The following is a 16,239-nucleotide window of genomic DNA, read 5'->3' as shown; positions in this document are numbered from 1 at the left end:
GTGATGTCATTGGTCTCTGGTGAATGAATAGGCTGTATTATTTTTGATGTCTTTGGTCCCTAGAAAAAAAAACGACTGACAATATTTTTAGAGATAATTATATAGTCTTTGTTTGTACAGATAAGCTCCTATTAGCAGCATATATTTTACATTTGTATAAATGCTAAAGAATTCAGAATTTAGTTCATGTATTCATCCACACATTTATTTTTCTCTTTTAGAAAACTTCAGCAGCTCATACAGCTTGTTCTTGAGCAGATACATGTGTAGAGAGTTGAAATGAGGACACTGGCATCTGAAAAATCAATTTTAGGTCAATAAGATTTACCTCTCTCACTGTAGGTTCCTCCGTGCCAGTTTCTAAGGAGCAATTTAAATGATAAATTCTTTAGAATAAGGAGAGAAGCTGCGAGGCGGCTAATCCTGACAGAATGCCGCCCAGCTGATAGGTTTTAATAGCAAGTGAATGCCAAACCTTTGACACCGTGAATACAAACCCGACAGCTACTGGCAATCGTTGCCGGTCTCTAGGTAGAGCGCCATTATTTTCTAAGGTAATATCCATTTTTGCCAAGCTGTGAGAAGAATTCGGGAGGAATTCTGCCCTGGCTACAACAAGCAACAACACACTCAATAGGCTATAGGGATCGCTGCTCAACATAATGTTTGCTAGTTTTCAAAATGCTGGATTATACCCTAATAAACAGCAGGGTGTTTGAGGAATATAAATAACTTCTTTTTCAGTTGTCTGAACAACATTTTTTCAGTTTATTGTAAGCAAACATGGGTTCTATAAAAGGAATAGAATAAATCAGTCCACACAACTGAATATTTATATATATATTAGTTGCAAGGCATGAGAGATATAAATGTTTTGCCTGTATGAACCCAGCTTTTATTATACTTTCCATCACACACGGTAATTCTCAAAACAAACATGGCAATCCAAAACTTACAGGCTTGCTGTAATTGTGGCTCCATTATAAAAAGTAGAGTTGGGTATGATTCTATATGCGTTTCATAGACTGTTGTCCACTTCTTCAGGGGAATAAAATGGTAGGATACTGCACCCAGCTAAGTCTACATCAATCACAGGGAACTCCTCTATAACTATATTAGGTCTTTACATTGTACCTGTTATAAATATATATATATATATATATATATATAAATAAAAGTGTCCTCTAAGACAGGATTTAAAGAACCCACAAGCTTTTTCCTGCAAGAATCACATTCTTTTAATGATATTTCCCATAGAAGTGCTGCTTAATCCTGCTAGTTCCATTGTTCTTCGAGGTTGAATAGTGGACAAGGTCACTCAAGCCACCTCACTTGACCCCAAGAAGTCATGGACCCAGATTCTGGGGTTGTGAAACTATATTAGCCTTAGCTAACTTTGCTTTTCCATGGAATATGGCTTACTTAAGATTACATGGGCATAAGGAAGGATTGCATGGGCAGACAAAAGGGAACTCATGATGTTGGATGACCAAAGAGAAGGAACCTGCAAAGCATGTAAACTTTAATAAAATACGGAGAAAGGGCATAGCACTTGGGGATTAAATAGGGGCAACTCTGTTCACGACCATGTGCTTTTTAGCCTTTAACCTCACATAGTGCCAGATTATGCGCCCTAAATAGAATCTGTCATTTTCCAATTAAAATTATTTACCCCAATCACACTTTCATTGAAGCTTTGGAACTAAACCCTGTGAGAGGTACTTAGGGTTGATGACCTTCTTCCATCCCTCATGTGGTAGTGTACAGGTCTGAAGATTGGTCTGAGCACTGAATCCTAGATGGAACTGGAGGAGGTTCTAGAATTGGAAGGCTCAGGTATTCCCGAGGACTCCGGGAAAGAAACAGAATGGTGGATGTGCATGGCAAAGGAAAGTACCAGTGAATGAACTTTCAAAAGAACCTTTCACTTTGCCTTGAATAGGCAAATGGCCAAATTCTCTTTAGAGGATTAGTTTACTCAAATTGCACACAATTTGTTGGTTTTACCTATTGCAAGATACTAATCTGCGCTGTTGGGAGTCCACAGACAGTCATGCAGTTAGGGTAGATCTTAATTTTAGGTTAAGTATACATATAGTTAAACTTTGCATTATAAAAGGGAAAGCTCCAACTCTGCTGCATAATACTTAGGGGTCTCTTGATAAAGTTGGTGATCGTACCGTTATTTATATTAATTATTTGGCTATTTATGTTGTGAGTATATCATATTGTGACCAGGGGGACTCCTCTCCCATCTATATGAAAACAATTGCAAGTTACTCTTTACCAGATCAAATTCCTGAAAGATGCCACCAAATCCCAGGGGGCAAAAAATAACCCACAATTGGTAATCAACTATCATGATCGTTCCTTATGAACAACCTCACATTTCTTGATCACCAGAAAGCATTCACCACTTTGAAAATGAATAGAGCTTTCCATTGCCAATTTCATTTATTATGGTATGTAATCATCTGATCGCCACTGCAAAAAGAAAATAAAATGATCGCTGTTTTTTAAATCTGACATAATAAAAAAAATAGTGCTGATCTGTTATAAAATTGACACTTTTTTAACAAATATCATCCTTAGAATTTTTCATGTACAAAACTTTATAAATGAAAAAAGTACATTGGGAACATAACGAGCAGCCAAATCCTGAAAAAAAAAATCTCTTTGTGCCAATAACAATGCTTCTGCAAATATGTCAGCCCAGCCTATACACCGACAAAATAAAGGAATTTTTTTTTTTACCAGTCAAACGCACAATTTGCAAGGCGTGATGCTTTTAAGTCTTCATTTCCAACTTGGTGTTAATAGTAATACATGCTACTTATATTGTACTTACATCTCAGCATTGCAAGCTCTCTAGATAATAATTATGCCGTGATAAATTACACAAAGTCCCTTAGCAGAGGTGACGGCTTTTTACTGCCTCTCCTAAGCGATATCTGCAGGAGTTACCAAAATAAAATGTGTTGAGCTGTATGCTTATTCTTGCCAATGTTCAACACCGTCGGTCCATGGTAACAGCGAGAGTTGGAACTATTTTTGTTTTGTATAAGTCGCTAATAATATGTTTTTGGGTTTATTACTGTTCAGGCTTAAAGGAAAAGTATTGTTTTTTTTGTATTTTATTCTATGGAAATGTGTTATATTGCATGTACGGTATTAGTATTCTCATATAGCTGCACTGTAACAGAGAAGGGGATGTGCAGAACTACTTGGCAGGAAGCAGACCCTGCATATGTAATGAACAGTTATGACTGCTCGCTGTTCAAAACTATTTAGACACTATTTATATAAAGATAAGATAAACAAGAAACCTTAACAGCCTATCACATTTCCCAAAAAAACTTTCCTACAACTCCATACATGACCATGTCCCTTAAAAAAGACATACCTCCTTTTTGGCCAATAGGAAACTGCGCAGGTGCAACCAGAAGCTTTGCTATTGGCACAACAGAAACTTTGCCCAAGCAGAGTTTCCCATAATTTGGGTAGGGGTAATGAATGATACTGCAAGTAACCTTAGATGCCTGAAAATTATCCCAGGTCAGTTGAAAGTGAAATTATTTCCACTTATAGGGGATCCTGTCACTATTGGGTCAAAAGATAAATGTGTCTGAGCAGTAATCTAAAAAAAAATGATTTTGTTCTGAAAAGTAATGGTATGTAGGGGTGACTTAGTACTTTCTTTCTGTGGCTTTATAGCTGTATATCGGAAGCGTGAGATCTTGTGCATCGGATTAGCAGTGAGAGTTGGTGCTCAATGTTCTCTTGGCTGGAGAGGAAGTGGTACCTGAAAACATGTAGATCAAAAATCTCCCTGTTTCTGTTTCATTCATTCTCATGTTTTTTTCATGCTCTATCTCCCATTTTCATTTTGAATTTTCCCAAAGCCGTCATCAGATCACCAGCCACCAGATGAACAGCTTTAAGGGCAGTAAAGCCCTGCTTCTACCAAGATGGCCACCTCCACAGTATAAAACTGTGACTAACAAAGAAAAGTCTATATTAGATCAGTTGGAGAGCGCGACCTCAGTGCTGCTCAATGTTCTCCTGGCTGGGGAGTAAGTGGTACCTTAGGACATGAAACTCAAGATTCTCCCTGCTGCTGCTTTTTCATTCTCAGTGTTATTTCTGCCTCCACGCTTCAGTTTGTTTTCTGTATATTTCCCAGCAGTCATTAGATCACCAGCCACCAGATGGGCCGCTCTGAGGAAACAAAGCCCTGCTTCTACCAAGATGGCAACCTTCACATTGAGAAACAGAGAACAACAAGGCATGGATAGTCTGTAATGGGGTGAAGATCAGCTGCAAAAGTGACTTTGGTGCTGCTCAATGTTCTCCTGGCTGGAGAGGAAATGGTACCTGAGGACATTAAGTGCAAGGATATCCCTGTTTCTGCTTTATTCATTCTAACAATTTTTTTTTCTCTATCTTTCATTCTGCTTTTAGAATATTCCCCCAGCGGTCAATAGATCACCAACCATCTGATGGGCAGCTCTGAGGAAGCAAAGCGCTGCTTCTGCCAAGATGGTCACCTCCACACAGTCTATAAGTGGCCATGTGTGACCACCCCATGGTGTCCAAAAAGTGCAAGGTGCCAACTGCTGGGGTCTCCTGAGAACACCTGTTCCCACCACCTGTCTGAGCCAGGACTTGCCAAAAAATATCAGATCATGATCAATATTTTTTATTCATTGTTGTGCCAATAAAAATACAATAATAGTAATATTATTTGTCCTGAATATAAGGAACATATGTGTTTTTAGTAATAAGCAGGCAACGTAGAAACTTTGCTCCGCACAAAAGATAACTTGGTGCAGTTAGAAACGGCAACATCTTGGAAAGTTTCCTAATGTGGATAAATATCCGCGTACGTCGGCGTTCCCACAGGTATTCGCAACAGACTGAATCTGATTGACAGCACTGTGCATTGGGGCTCATTATTTCAAACCAAGTAACTAGGAAAAGCGCAAATAAACTTTTAATAATAATCCATTGGGGAAACGATATAAATTTGCTGTGAAATACATACATATAAACCGGAGTGCACTGCGAACATACCTTATATGACTTATATGTAAAAACATCCTCTAGAGCCACAGTGACTGCAGATAAAATATTGTTGTCTTGCAGAAGATAATTATGTGCGTTGCCGTAACAAATTCTCACCTGAAGTCGTCTGTGAACTGCGGGCGGAATATAGACAAGAAATATTGCACAATTCTTCAATATTCATTTCAATCATCTTAAAGTGAACCTGTCTGATTTGCATTAAAACCGGTAGCTCCACCTACTGCAGGATTTCTGCAACTACAGGAGGGGGCAGATACAAGACCAGTCACCCTGCACAATGAGAGTGAGCAGTGATAATCAGTCCATAGAACAGGAGACTCATGCACAAATTATAGCAGATGTTTCATGCTGAGTTACTACACAAATAAGAATACACATGGTTCTTATATTTAAAAATGTTTCTTAAGCCTGGATTTCAGCTTTAGGGCCAATACAGATGCTCAATAATTGTTGCTCACAATGACCATTAGTGATTGTTTTGGATGAAAACTATATGAATTATAGGTATACAGACTGTCCGGCTTCATTGAAAGTGGACAGGGGGAGGACAAGCGAAAGGTGCCCCACTGCATGGCAATCAAGAGGGCTAGTTGGGGTCAGTGGTTTAGTGATACAGCAAAGCTGATCCAGCACAGGTTAATTGTATTGATCCAAGAAATTCACCCAAGATTATCATGAAGGAACATCTCGGGGAGGAAAGTCTGTATCAAACTTTAACACTTATCTCTGAGCAATGTATTCCACCCCCTTGGTTAATTAATATAAGATCCCTATTAAATACAAAAAATTACACACACATACAAAAACTTGTTAAAACCTGAAAATATGTCATACTCAACAGTCATCAACTAAAAAGGAACAGCTATCCACTTACGCGTTTCGCAGATGAAACCGTTTCTTCAGGGGATGAGTAACAATAGAGTGATGTAATATCCAATCCAATGATGTTCGCGTGCCGAGTGGTAACAGGACCGTCCCAAAAGGGGGGAGATACCACCCCCCACGAGGCATGCCACTCAACAACTGCCAAACCCTAATTTCATTTACATAGAAAAACAAGCAGAAAAATATGGGACTTTTCTTGCAGAAATATATACAAAAGGAGTGCTACATGTTTATAAATTCTACAATTTTATTAAAAACCAACATATTTAAAATACTAACATTTATTTCCTATTTTCATAAAAGACACAATAGTAAAAAATCATTTCACTATTACGGTGTGTATAACTCACATTGGAGACTCTAGTCTAGAAGGTATTCTCTACGCGTTTAACCGTAATGTCCGCGTGCCGAAAGGTAACAGGACCGTACCAGAAGGAGGAAGATACCCCCTCCAGGAGGCATGCCATGGGAAATTTGCGGCTATAAAAGGGAGGAATTGATATGAGATAGTTTCCCAGAGACATTTTGACTATGAAGGGGAAGGATGTACGTCGGACATGATACGTATATCAACTAGCAGCCAATACCACTAGCACTGAAGTGTCATATAGGGCTTTGAAGCCTATTAAAAGCTAGTTTTATTAAAAATTGGGATCACAATTATGAAATAATGATAATGGCTGTAGAATATGAATTGCATTGATTTTGATTACATGCTCCATCCTGTTACCTTTCGGCACGCGGACATCACGGTTAGAGCTACAGGGAAAAAAACCCCTGAGGAAGTGTACTGGGTTACCGTGAAATGCGTAGCAATTACCTTCTAGACTGGAGGCCCCAATGTGTTCGGAGTTATACACACCATAATAGTAAAATAATTTTTTTATTATTGTGTCTTTTATGAAAATAGGAAATAAATGTTAGTATTTTAAATATGTTTGTTTTAATAAAATTGTAAAATTTATAATCATGTAGCACTCGTTTTGTATATATTTCTACTGGAAAAGTCCCATTATTTTCTGCTTGTTTTGTATGTAAACTTTAGGACCATTACATGGTGAGGGGCCATGGCTCCAATATACAGATTAGTATGATAAATGCCTAAAATGTACTCTTCTGGAGGTGTACGGAGCTGGACCGTAAAGTATTAGTTAAGCCACTGGTCATTAGTTAGCCTATTTAACTACCCCCCCCCCAGCATGCATGGTTAACATCCACGCCCTGGATAAGGATGGTAGTCCAGAGATTGATAATTTGTGTCTTGTTCAAGTAGCAAAGCTACAAACTGCTGGGGGGTGGAGACCCAGGAAATTCCTTCTCCTGCCTGCAGCATACTGATGACATGATCTCAGACTAGGAAAAGACACTTGACTAGAGATTAAAGTTTTTTTTTAAAGGTAGAGATTTTAAAAATGTATAATATACCATTGACATTGTGAAATGTCAGGAATTTATTTATGCATACTTGGAAAGTTACTGAAAGGTCCACTTTAAAGAATTCCATGGGATGATGGCTCATTACCATGAAGCTGGACCTGGAATATCTGGAATGACCTTTAATGCTTGCATTCCTCATACTTCCCGTCTTCCCAGATTTGCTTTAATGTATCTGCTTCTTGCCGATAACACATTTCTAAAAGTTTCTTCTCCGCGCGGCTGTTTGCCACATTACCAAACTGGGACAAGCGTGATTGTTATTACTTACATTTGCATAATTTTTACAATGAACAAACAAGTTCTTGGCTCTGCAGATTGTTACAGCAGAAAAACAAATAATTTGAAAAAAAAAATATTATGGTTAAAAAAACACCCTGCAATTAAACTTTAGCGATCAATAGACGCCATCTGATTGGCAGGATTTTCTGACATGCATATTTGCACTTTGATTGATCGCCTTGGGCTAGAAAGTCAATAACAGGCATAAAAGCCATCATGTGATTTGAGTTTCTTTAGTAATATCCAAGATGTTGTTGGTGAATGAGCCAGTGCTTGTTTCTGGATGAAAGAAAGGTCTTGGGTCAATTATGGCCTCTTTAGCATCTCTGTTGCAAGCCTTCTTGTCCTGGTGCTTCCAATCCTGGGGCATTAGCATAGCACTACCTAGTGGCTGAAAATTGGAAGTACAACCTACTCTAGTTGGAAACCTAAATGTTGCCCATGCCGGGAAAGCAGGGAAGGAAAGGTCAACATATTTACTTTGAGAATTGATATCAGTAGGAGCTGCTTACAACACTAAAAAGTAGCAAAAAGAAAGAAAAAAAGTTTTTAGGCTCAGAAATTAGTGCACAATATTAATTATGTATTTGTACATTAGTGATCCATACATAACTATTAGGTACAAATATTATATAGAGTATATCGCAACTCTTATTAATAGTCACAAGGTTGGGATAGCCATCCTAGACATAAATGTTCTAGCACCACACAGTAAAAATAAGTACAGAGGGTGGAACCTATTATAACAAGAGTTGGGATATACTCTATATAATATTTGTACCTAATAATTATGTATGGACCAATAATGTACAAATACACAATTAATATTTTGAACTAATTTCTGAGCCTCAAACCTTTTTCTATTTACTACGTTTTAGTTTTTACTACTCAATTTACTAGAGGTGGCTTACAATTTTATATTCAGGTATGACAGAACTAACCTCCACTTTAGCTGCCTACAACATTCTTACATTTAAAAAAAGAAAAAAGAATAGGACAGCCAGGGTTTATTTGGCAAAAGATAATAACATATAAGATTTTATTACATATCTGCAATAAATTGAAATAGAATAACTAGTCCAATCCCCATACACATCAATGGGGTTTGATTGGACTGTATACTAGACAAAGAGTTTCTATTGGTAATTTAGTCAAGCTAGTTTCTCCTTAAGTGACTATAGTGATGTTAGATACGAGTATGAGATCACATTAGTCCCAACGCATTTCGCCTTAATGGCTTCTTCAGGGGAAGGTGAGACACATAGGGTGGATAATGTGGCTATATGTATAAAGTTTGGCTAAATGATAACAATTGGAGGGATCTTAAGGCACAGGAGAGCACATTGTATCATTCACCCAGATCCCAGTGTTATGTGTTTCATAACCCCTTGTGCCAATATTAAACTAGATTAAATTACCAGTAGAATCTCAAACCTCATTGATATGTATGTGGATTGGACTGGTTATTATTTTTCAATTTATTGACGATATGTATTAATAGGTTATATATTATTATCACTCGTTTTACTACAATAAATATTTTTGCCCTGAGGTCCTATTCTCTTCTCTTTTTTTTTTAATAAATTACTGTACTAAGAAGTCCTCAGTCTATGCTGATACAGAAAAGGGACAACCCTTTCATCCTAATATTAACACTAATACAAAATTCTTACATTGTATTTTGCATAGTACACATTTAGGTATGTACATAGCCTCAACAAGCAATATCTAAAGCCATATGGATAGGTGAGCAGGAAGAGTTAGGTGTTGTTGCTGCATGTATCCCTCAATAGGAACTAACCAATTTTAACTGTTCCCTTTCATTTGCTTGGGCAGATTATCTGCTTTAAACACAGTGTGTGTTGTTCCTGATACAGTTGCTTCTGGTGGAACCCACAAAGACTGTGTTTAGCTATACGAGCTTCCAAGTGACTTGGCCTTGGTGAAGAACATTCTGTTGACCACATTCCAAGGTTTGGAAAGGAGAGAGTACATAACGAAGAAATACTAAGATGCCACAAAAGCAAAACATGTTTTCTGCAAAAGAATGTCATTTATGGGAAATATGTTCTGTACGGTACAGGATATCTCCAAACCATGGCTAATTAGCATTTCAGAGTAGCAAAACAATGAGACCAAACCGTGGCCCACACAAACGGGGACACAGGGTAGCCACAATAGGTGTTTATGTAAATTGTACTCTTGCAATTTGTTTATTGGTAGGAAATGCCTCATAAAGCTGTAAGGACTGAAGACAAAGATTAAAGGCAAACTCCATTGAATTTTGAACATTTTTCAGTTGACCTGCCAGCCTATGGCCGTTGAGCTGACAATCATTTTGAGATCCTGGCAGACCAGCTAGCTGATTAGTTAAGGATTGTAGTATCCTTATATTCTAAATTATACTAAATCTAAGCATAGTGCAGCCATTGTCAACCAGGGTTCTGTGAAACCATAGCGTTCCTTCAATGGTTATTAGGAGAACTTTGGCTGATTGCCTTCCATCTGAGCCAAAGGTAATTTAAAAAGATTCACCTGCATGACACCAATGACCTTATTGGTTGTCTGTACATGAAGCGTTCTGTCCATTCTTCCAACTGATCTCCAATTATTTATTTCTTCGAGGATTCTTTAGGATCTGAACATTATTAAAAGGTTCCTGTGGAGGTTGGGAAAGGCTGGTCTAGTGTGTTGCCCTCCCTTGTTACCTTTCATTATTATTAAAATCTCATACAATACATTCCAATATTATAAATGATAAAGATAGAGAAACACAATACATATCAATGAAACCTGCTTGCCTACAAAACATTGGCTGTATTGGCTTTATATCAATACATTACTGAACCAACATGATCCAAATCCTTCTGACAGCAACATCAACACTTTCTCAAGCTCAAATAACTGATTCATGAAAGCTCAGCAAGGCTGGAGAAGATAGACTTTCATTGGTGAAGCTGGGTGATCCAGCAAACAAAGTCATTTGTTAGCAAATATTTTCAGTCCTGGGCCTGATCCATTCCAGGTTTGCTGGATGACCCAGTTTTACTGATGAAAGTGTATCCTCTCCAGCCTTGGAGAGCTTTAATAAATCAGACCCGGGAATGTGTCTGGAAATGGAAGATTAGTTTACAGAGACAGAACCAATGAGAATTATATAGACAGCTCTGTTCAGTTCAATGGAATGGAGTGGACTTTCGTGTGGCAACCCATTGCATCTTTCCCAATAGAAAACTAGTGAAGATTGGATGGTGGTCATTAGTAATCCAACATGGTGGATCACTAAACAACGTCACGGAATGGCTGTACGTTGCTAGATTTCCACCTGAGATGATCAGGAATGATGTAGCCTTCTAAAATGTTTTCATTAGACGCCCCTCACCTTATTCCAAAAATAGGACCAACTGCTACACATTTCTCCCCTTGTATTCCTAAAAGCACCCTAGAGCTACAATTAGGTTGCCACCAAAATGTTCTACAAACAGATAACTGCCTACACAACAAAACTAAGGAAAGACTCACTTCTACTCAGGGCTACCCCGCACCTACTGGATCTCCCTGTTGATTGGATACTGAGGGAGCACAAAAACATGCAAAGAAAGCTGATACTGGAATATGTGAAGATCTGTCCGAATCAATCATGTCCTCCAAGAACCACCCACCCATCAGCCATTGGGATACCATAGTCCCATAGACTTTCATATAAATCTGCCCCTTCCATCAAAGAGTTGCTTGGCTGTAATTGACCCCAGGTCAAAAATTCCCACTCACTACATATAAAAACATTTATTTCCTTTCAGTGTTACGTGAACATTTGAGTTAGACTTATAGAAGAACTGAGCCCAGGCCATCTGTTCTGCTTTTATTAGATGTGATTTTATGACACTCGGCTTAATAATAGTAATAATAATGTAGTGAAACTAGTAGTTGATAAAATGCTTGTGAGCCGTCCTGGATTATCAGCAAAAAGCTTTGAAAGTGATCTGTGTTCCATCTCCACACAGCGGAGGAGGAAGATTGTCATACGGTGCGGCAAAGAAATGTTTTTACAGGGAAACTGTAGAGTTTTTATTTTATAGATAATAATGTGGAAGCTGCTCAACATAAACTATCTTATCAAAGTGTGTGTCATTTGTTTTAACTTTTTTATATATTGTTTGAAACAATTCAGCAACATCAATGCTGAATACCTAAACTGGATACACATGCCTAATAATTGCGCCTGGAAATTTAGTTTCCAGTTACAATGGAATAAACTGTTCTGTTCATCAGAATGGGGAGCATTATCAGGAGGCAACCCATTGTGTCCTCCCCACTAGTGGTCATTGACTTGTGCTCATTAATAATCCAGCATGGCGGATCACGAAACAACGCCGTAGAACAGCTGTTTGTGCTTTAGATTTCTTCCCGACTTGATTAGAAATGATTTGCATAAAGATTGTATATTATGTTTTTATCACGTCACCTGGGTTTGTTCTCCAGTAAAATAAAACTCAACAAACGTCTCCATAATCAAAAAACATTCTAGAAGGTTAAAAAATGTTAATAGAAAAATTGGTGTTTCTATATCTGTGTCCCCAAATGGCTATATCATTATTGCCATATCCTAAAATTCAATAACACAATTACAAATTTCACCCAACGGGATTTTTAGGGCAATAAATTATCCATTGTTTAAATACATTAAACCCATCATTTGTTATACAAGGATAAAAAGGTTTACTAACAATTTCAAAGGTACCTTTTTCATAGTGGTCTTAATAGATCAGTTGGTATGATTCAACACGTTTCGCGGAAATAAATATCACTTCACCAGGAACACACTTTTTGAGACAAAAAGAGAAAAAGTCAACATTTCACAATATTTTGTCCAGTGGAGTTCGCTCAAGAAAAGCCAAAAGGGACAGCTGGATGGCATATGGAAACAGCTCCAACCTCTAATTGAGTAAGTATGGATCCGTCTCTTTATGAAGTCAGTGTTACTGCCCTAAACACAAGTCCACTGATCTCAATTCTCAAAACAGATGAACGTCTATTTATAACCACTGTTTATGGATTCATATGGCCTTTTTTGAGAGAACGCCACCGGACAATAAATTGTGAAATGTTAATTATTTCTCAAAATTGTGTTTCTGATGAAGCTGTATTTATTTCTGCAAAACGTGTTGAATCATAACAAATGACCTATTGAAACCACTATGGAAAGGGTACCATTGTAAAGTAGAAATTGTTGCTAAACCGTTTTATCATTGTATAATAAATGATTGGTTTTATGTATATAAACAATAGAATATTTATTTAAAAGTCATGTTGGTGGTTATTTGTGATTATGTTTTCTACTTTCAAGGTAATGACATGGAACAAGTACAAAGAGAAGGAATGGGCTGGAGAGGATGCAAGTTTGGTCTACATTGTCTTCTTTCTGGGTTATCAGGGTTTAGGTCATAACATGCAAGATCATAATGGTATTGGGTAAAGTTGACATTAAAGTAAACTCTGGGCGTAGCTCCCTACCTCACTTCTTGTTGCCCACATAACTCACTTACATCCATGATGGCCATGACTTGATGCCCCAAGCTCTGAGTCTTCAAACTTCCATTTAGAGGAGGACACTGGTTGTTGTCTGTCCATCAGTGGTCATTCAGCAATATGACCATGCCACAAAAGTCGCCCAAGTTGCCCAAAGAGGGACCTTTAAAATAATGATAGGTCCACTTTAAGAGCTAAGACTCCTTTGAAGGCAAGGAAAAATGAGAATTTCTCAACTCAAAGCATTGTATAAATGGTATTCCTAAATATATAACGTATACAGTGCTACATAGATATTGAAAAATAAATATTGCTATAGAAAGTCACACTAATTGGTATGTGGAATGAACGGAGGCTTCAGGATTGATTTCTAACTTATATTTATATTAAAAACATTGCATTTTTAATTAACATAAATACAATTTATATCCCATGTTTTATCTTTTAATTATTTCGGACAAGCATTTACAAATATTTTTCAACACAGTTCACTTCTTATTAATCAAGAAAAAGCCCCAGCACAACCTAGTGCTACAAATCTGTACTGCATATTTTTTTTATCCTAAAATGTCAAATACTAAGAGCAAGAGAAATGGCTGTAATTATTTTTCATGCATATTATAATCATATGTTTTATATTGTCAACTCAATAAAATACAGATCAGAAGTTAACCAACGTAATTCATCCTGTCCTCACAGTCCAAAAAGTCTCCATGAGGTTTGGCTGAAAATAAAGGCCGATTTTAGATGCATCTAAGGATTTCATCCCCGGACCTTATCTGATTGGGTTCATCGAAGGTTTTATTTCACTTGACTGCTTTCTGGTATGACTACAAAGGAAGGATTCGGAAAGCCAGCCATACTGACCTCACTGATGTCACAGATTCCTAGAAAACAAAATAATTGGAACTCCAGGCGGTGGTGGAGGCACTGGGGTTGTGACCATAACGGGTTGATGACCCGGGATGGGCCCACCTTCCACGTTGCAGATATTTCAGCAGGACTGGTTTACTAATTGTTCTTTTTTGCTTGGCAATAGGAAATCAAAGATCGCATGAGCCAGTGGGAAAATATGCTTATGCGATTCACCAATCAGGTACCAGGCTCTGGATTTTGGATGCCAAGTAGGAGGTCACATGTTTCAATAAAACCAAAAAACGTTTTCTTGGGTTTTTTGGAACAATTGGGGAGCACAGGAAGGTTGATGTTTTACTTTATCTAAAATGACGTTTTTTTTGCCTATATTTTGCCTTCCTTGGTAACCCTTTCCCCTCCCTAATGATCATTTAAAAGAGTCCTTTTGTTTTCATTACCTGGAAGGTAATAAATATTAATTGGTGGCTGTAGTTTTCTAGGCTATTTATATTCAGATCATGCCTGCTGGAGAAATGTGCAGAATAATATAGCAACTTGCCTCAGTACTCTTCTGAAGAGCCCTCCGCTCCAATACAAGCAGTGGAGTGGCTCCTGGTGGGAGGGCCTTCCAATCAAAATGCCTTGATTGGTGGATATCAATTTGGTGTTCCTAGGTAGGCTATATTTGCATGTTACTTGGAGATTTCGGCCTCCATGACTCAATGAGTAGATTTCTGATTAATTAATGGGGCAGCCAGGCTGGGAAGAAATGACCCAGAAGATGCTGGATGTCCTCCAGCTAGGAAATGATGGAAGTTTTATCTGAGTTGCTGCAGATTGTGATGAACGCTGCAAGCTATTTTGAAAAACATTAAAAGAAAACAGATTGTCATGTTATTACATAGTTTAAAATTGTACTTAATGCAGCTATAAGACAGAAATCAATGTAGTTCTGTAATACATCAATATATGTTAATATTAGTAGTACCTATGGTTAACCTTGTATCAACTTCAGAACTCAGAATAGGTGAGGGTGAAGGAGCAAGAAGCCAGTCATTGATCATATGCTACCAAGAAACATGCCAGTTGAGAAGAAGAAGGACTCCACTTAAATAGTTTTGTACAAAGTTAAAATACAAGTTAACCTTTCTAAACACAAAGTCATTCAAAATTACAATATACACAAACCAGCATCTGTAATTTCACTTCTGGAATCCCTGGAAATTATCTCACATCTAGTCATCAGAACCTGATCACCTCCAGCCATTGACCGCACTGGAGACACTAAATTTATTGTATGTTCACACTTATGAACAATAGACATACCAGACGTTACTGACCCCACGTTTCCCGGAATTCTGCACTGAATTTCCCATAATCCTCTTGGCAGGCCTGAAATTTGGATTAAAAAGCCACCACTTGCATTCTTCCACTTTATTAGTCACCCAAGACCCCTCATATCACCTGGCACGGTTCCTCATGATGTTTCTGTAGGCTGAACAATTACATGCAGACTGTAGATAGGAGTTAGCGTGTTGTATGTGCATGCATTTATAATGGAAAGTAAATCAAATTAAATGCTTTCATTATATAATGCAATCAAATACATAAAAATTGTTATATTTGCAAACTTGTAACAAAATCTTACCAGTTCAAAATCTTACCCACTTGCATCATGCACAGCGTCCCTTCCACCCTTACCCCAATTAGGAATGCAAGTCCCCCATTTCCCATTAATGACCTCTAAATTTGCAATGAATGGGCCCTTGGGCAAGCATGCCCTTTATTGATGAATAGGAAAGATAAAAGGTATATTGGTGCAAAACTTCTTTTGTCGCAACATGGTTTTTCTCTCTGAGCTGCTATGCAAGATCATTCTGGAAAGAATGTTTGTCCTTATTAGGAGAGTGTGTGTCCACTTTGCCTTCTCCAAATCATGATGAGATTTCAGTCTATTTAATGATTCTTATAAACAATTTATATCATAACGACACAGCAAAGCATATACCTTTTCAATTGGCTTCATAACTTGCCGTTGAGTGACTCCCAAATGCTTTGACAGAGGTTAGGGGGTCACATGTGTTCCCAAATAGAATGGATGGGAACAACCAACATGCACATTACCCTGGATCATTCATTTAAATCCCAAATCAAAGCAAAGGTCTATGG

The 16,239-nt window shown here is 37.7% G+C and overlaps 1 long non-coding RNA gene across 1 annotated transcript in view; it reads left to right on the top strand.

The window, feature by feature from the left end:
* Positions 1-4,608, top strand: part of LOC140342629 (uncharacterized) — a 93,699-nt gene extending 89,091 nt beyond the window's left edge. The window contains exons 2-3 of the long non-coding RNA XR_011923114.1: positions 4,184-4,370; positions 4,462-4,608. This is a non-coding gene — a long non-coding RNA (uncharacterized lncRNA). The remainder of the gene's footprint in view (positions 1-4,183; positions 4,371-4,461) is intronic.
* Positions 4,609-16,239: the final 11,631 nt, after the last annotated feature.

Source organism: Pyxicephalus adspersus, chromosome 12, assembly GCF_032062135.1.
Source record: "Pyxicephalus adspersus chromosome 12, UCB_Pads_2.0, whole genome shotgun sequence".
Lineage (NCBI taxonomy): Eukaryota > Metazoa > Chordata > Amphibia > Anura > Pyxicephalidae > Pyxicephalus > Pyxicephalus adspersus.
The sequence above is the reverse complement of the archived record's forward strand: the minus strand, read 5'-3'. Positions and strand labels throughout refer to the sequence as shown.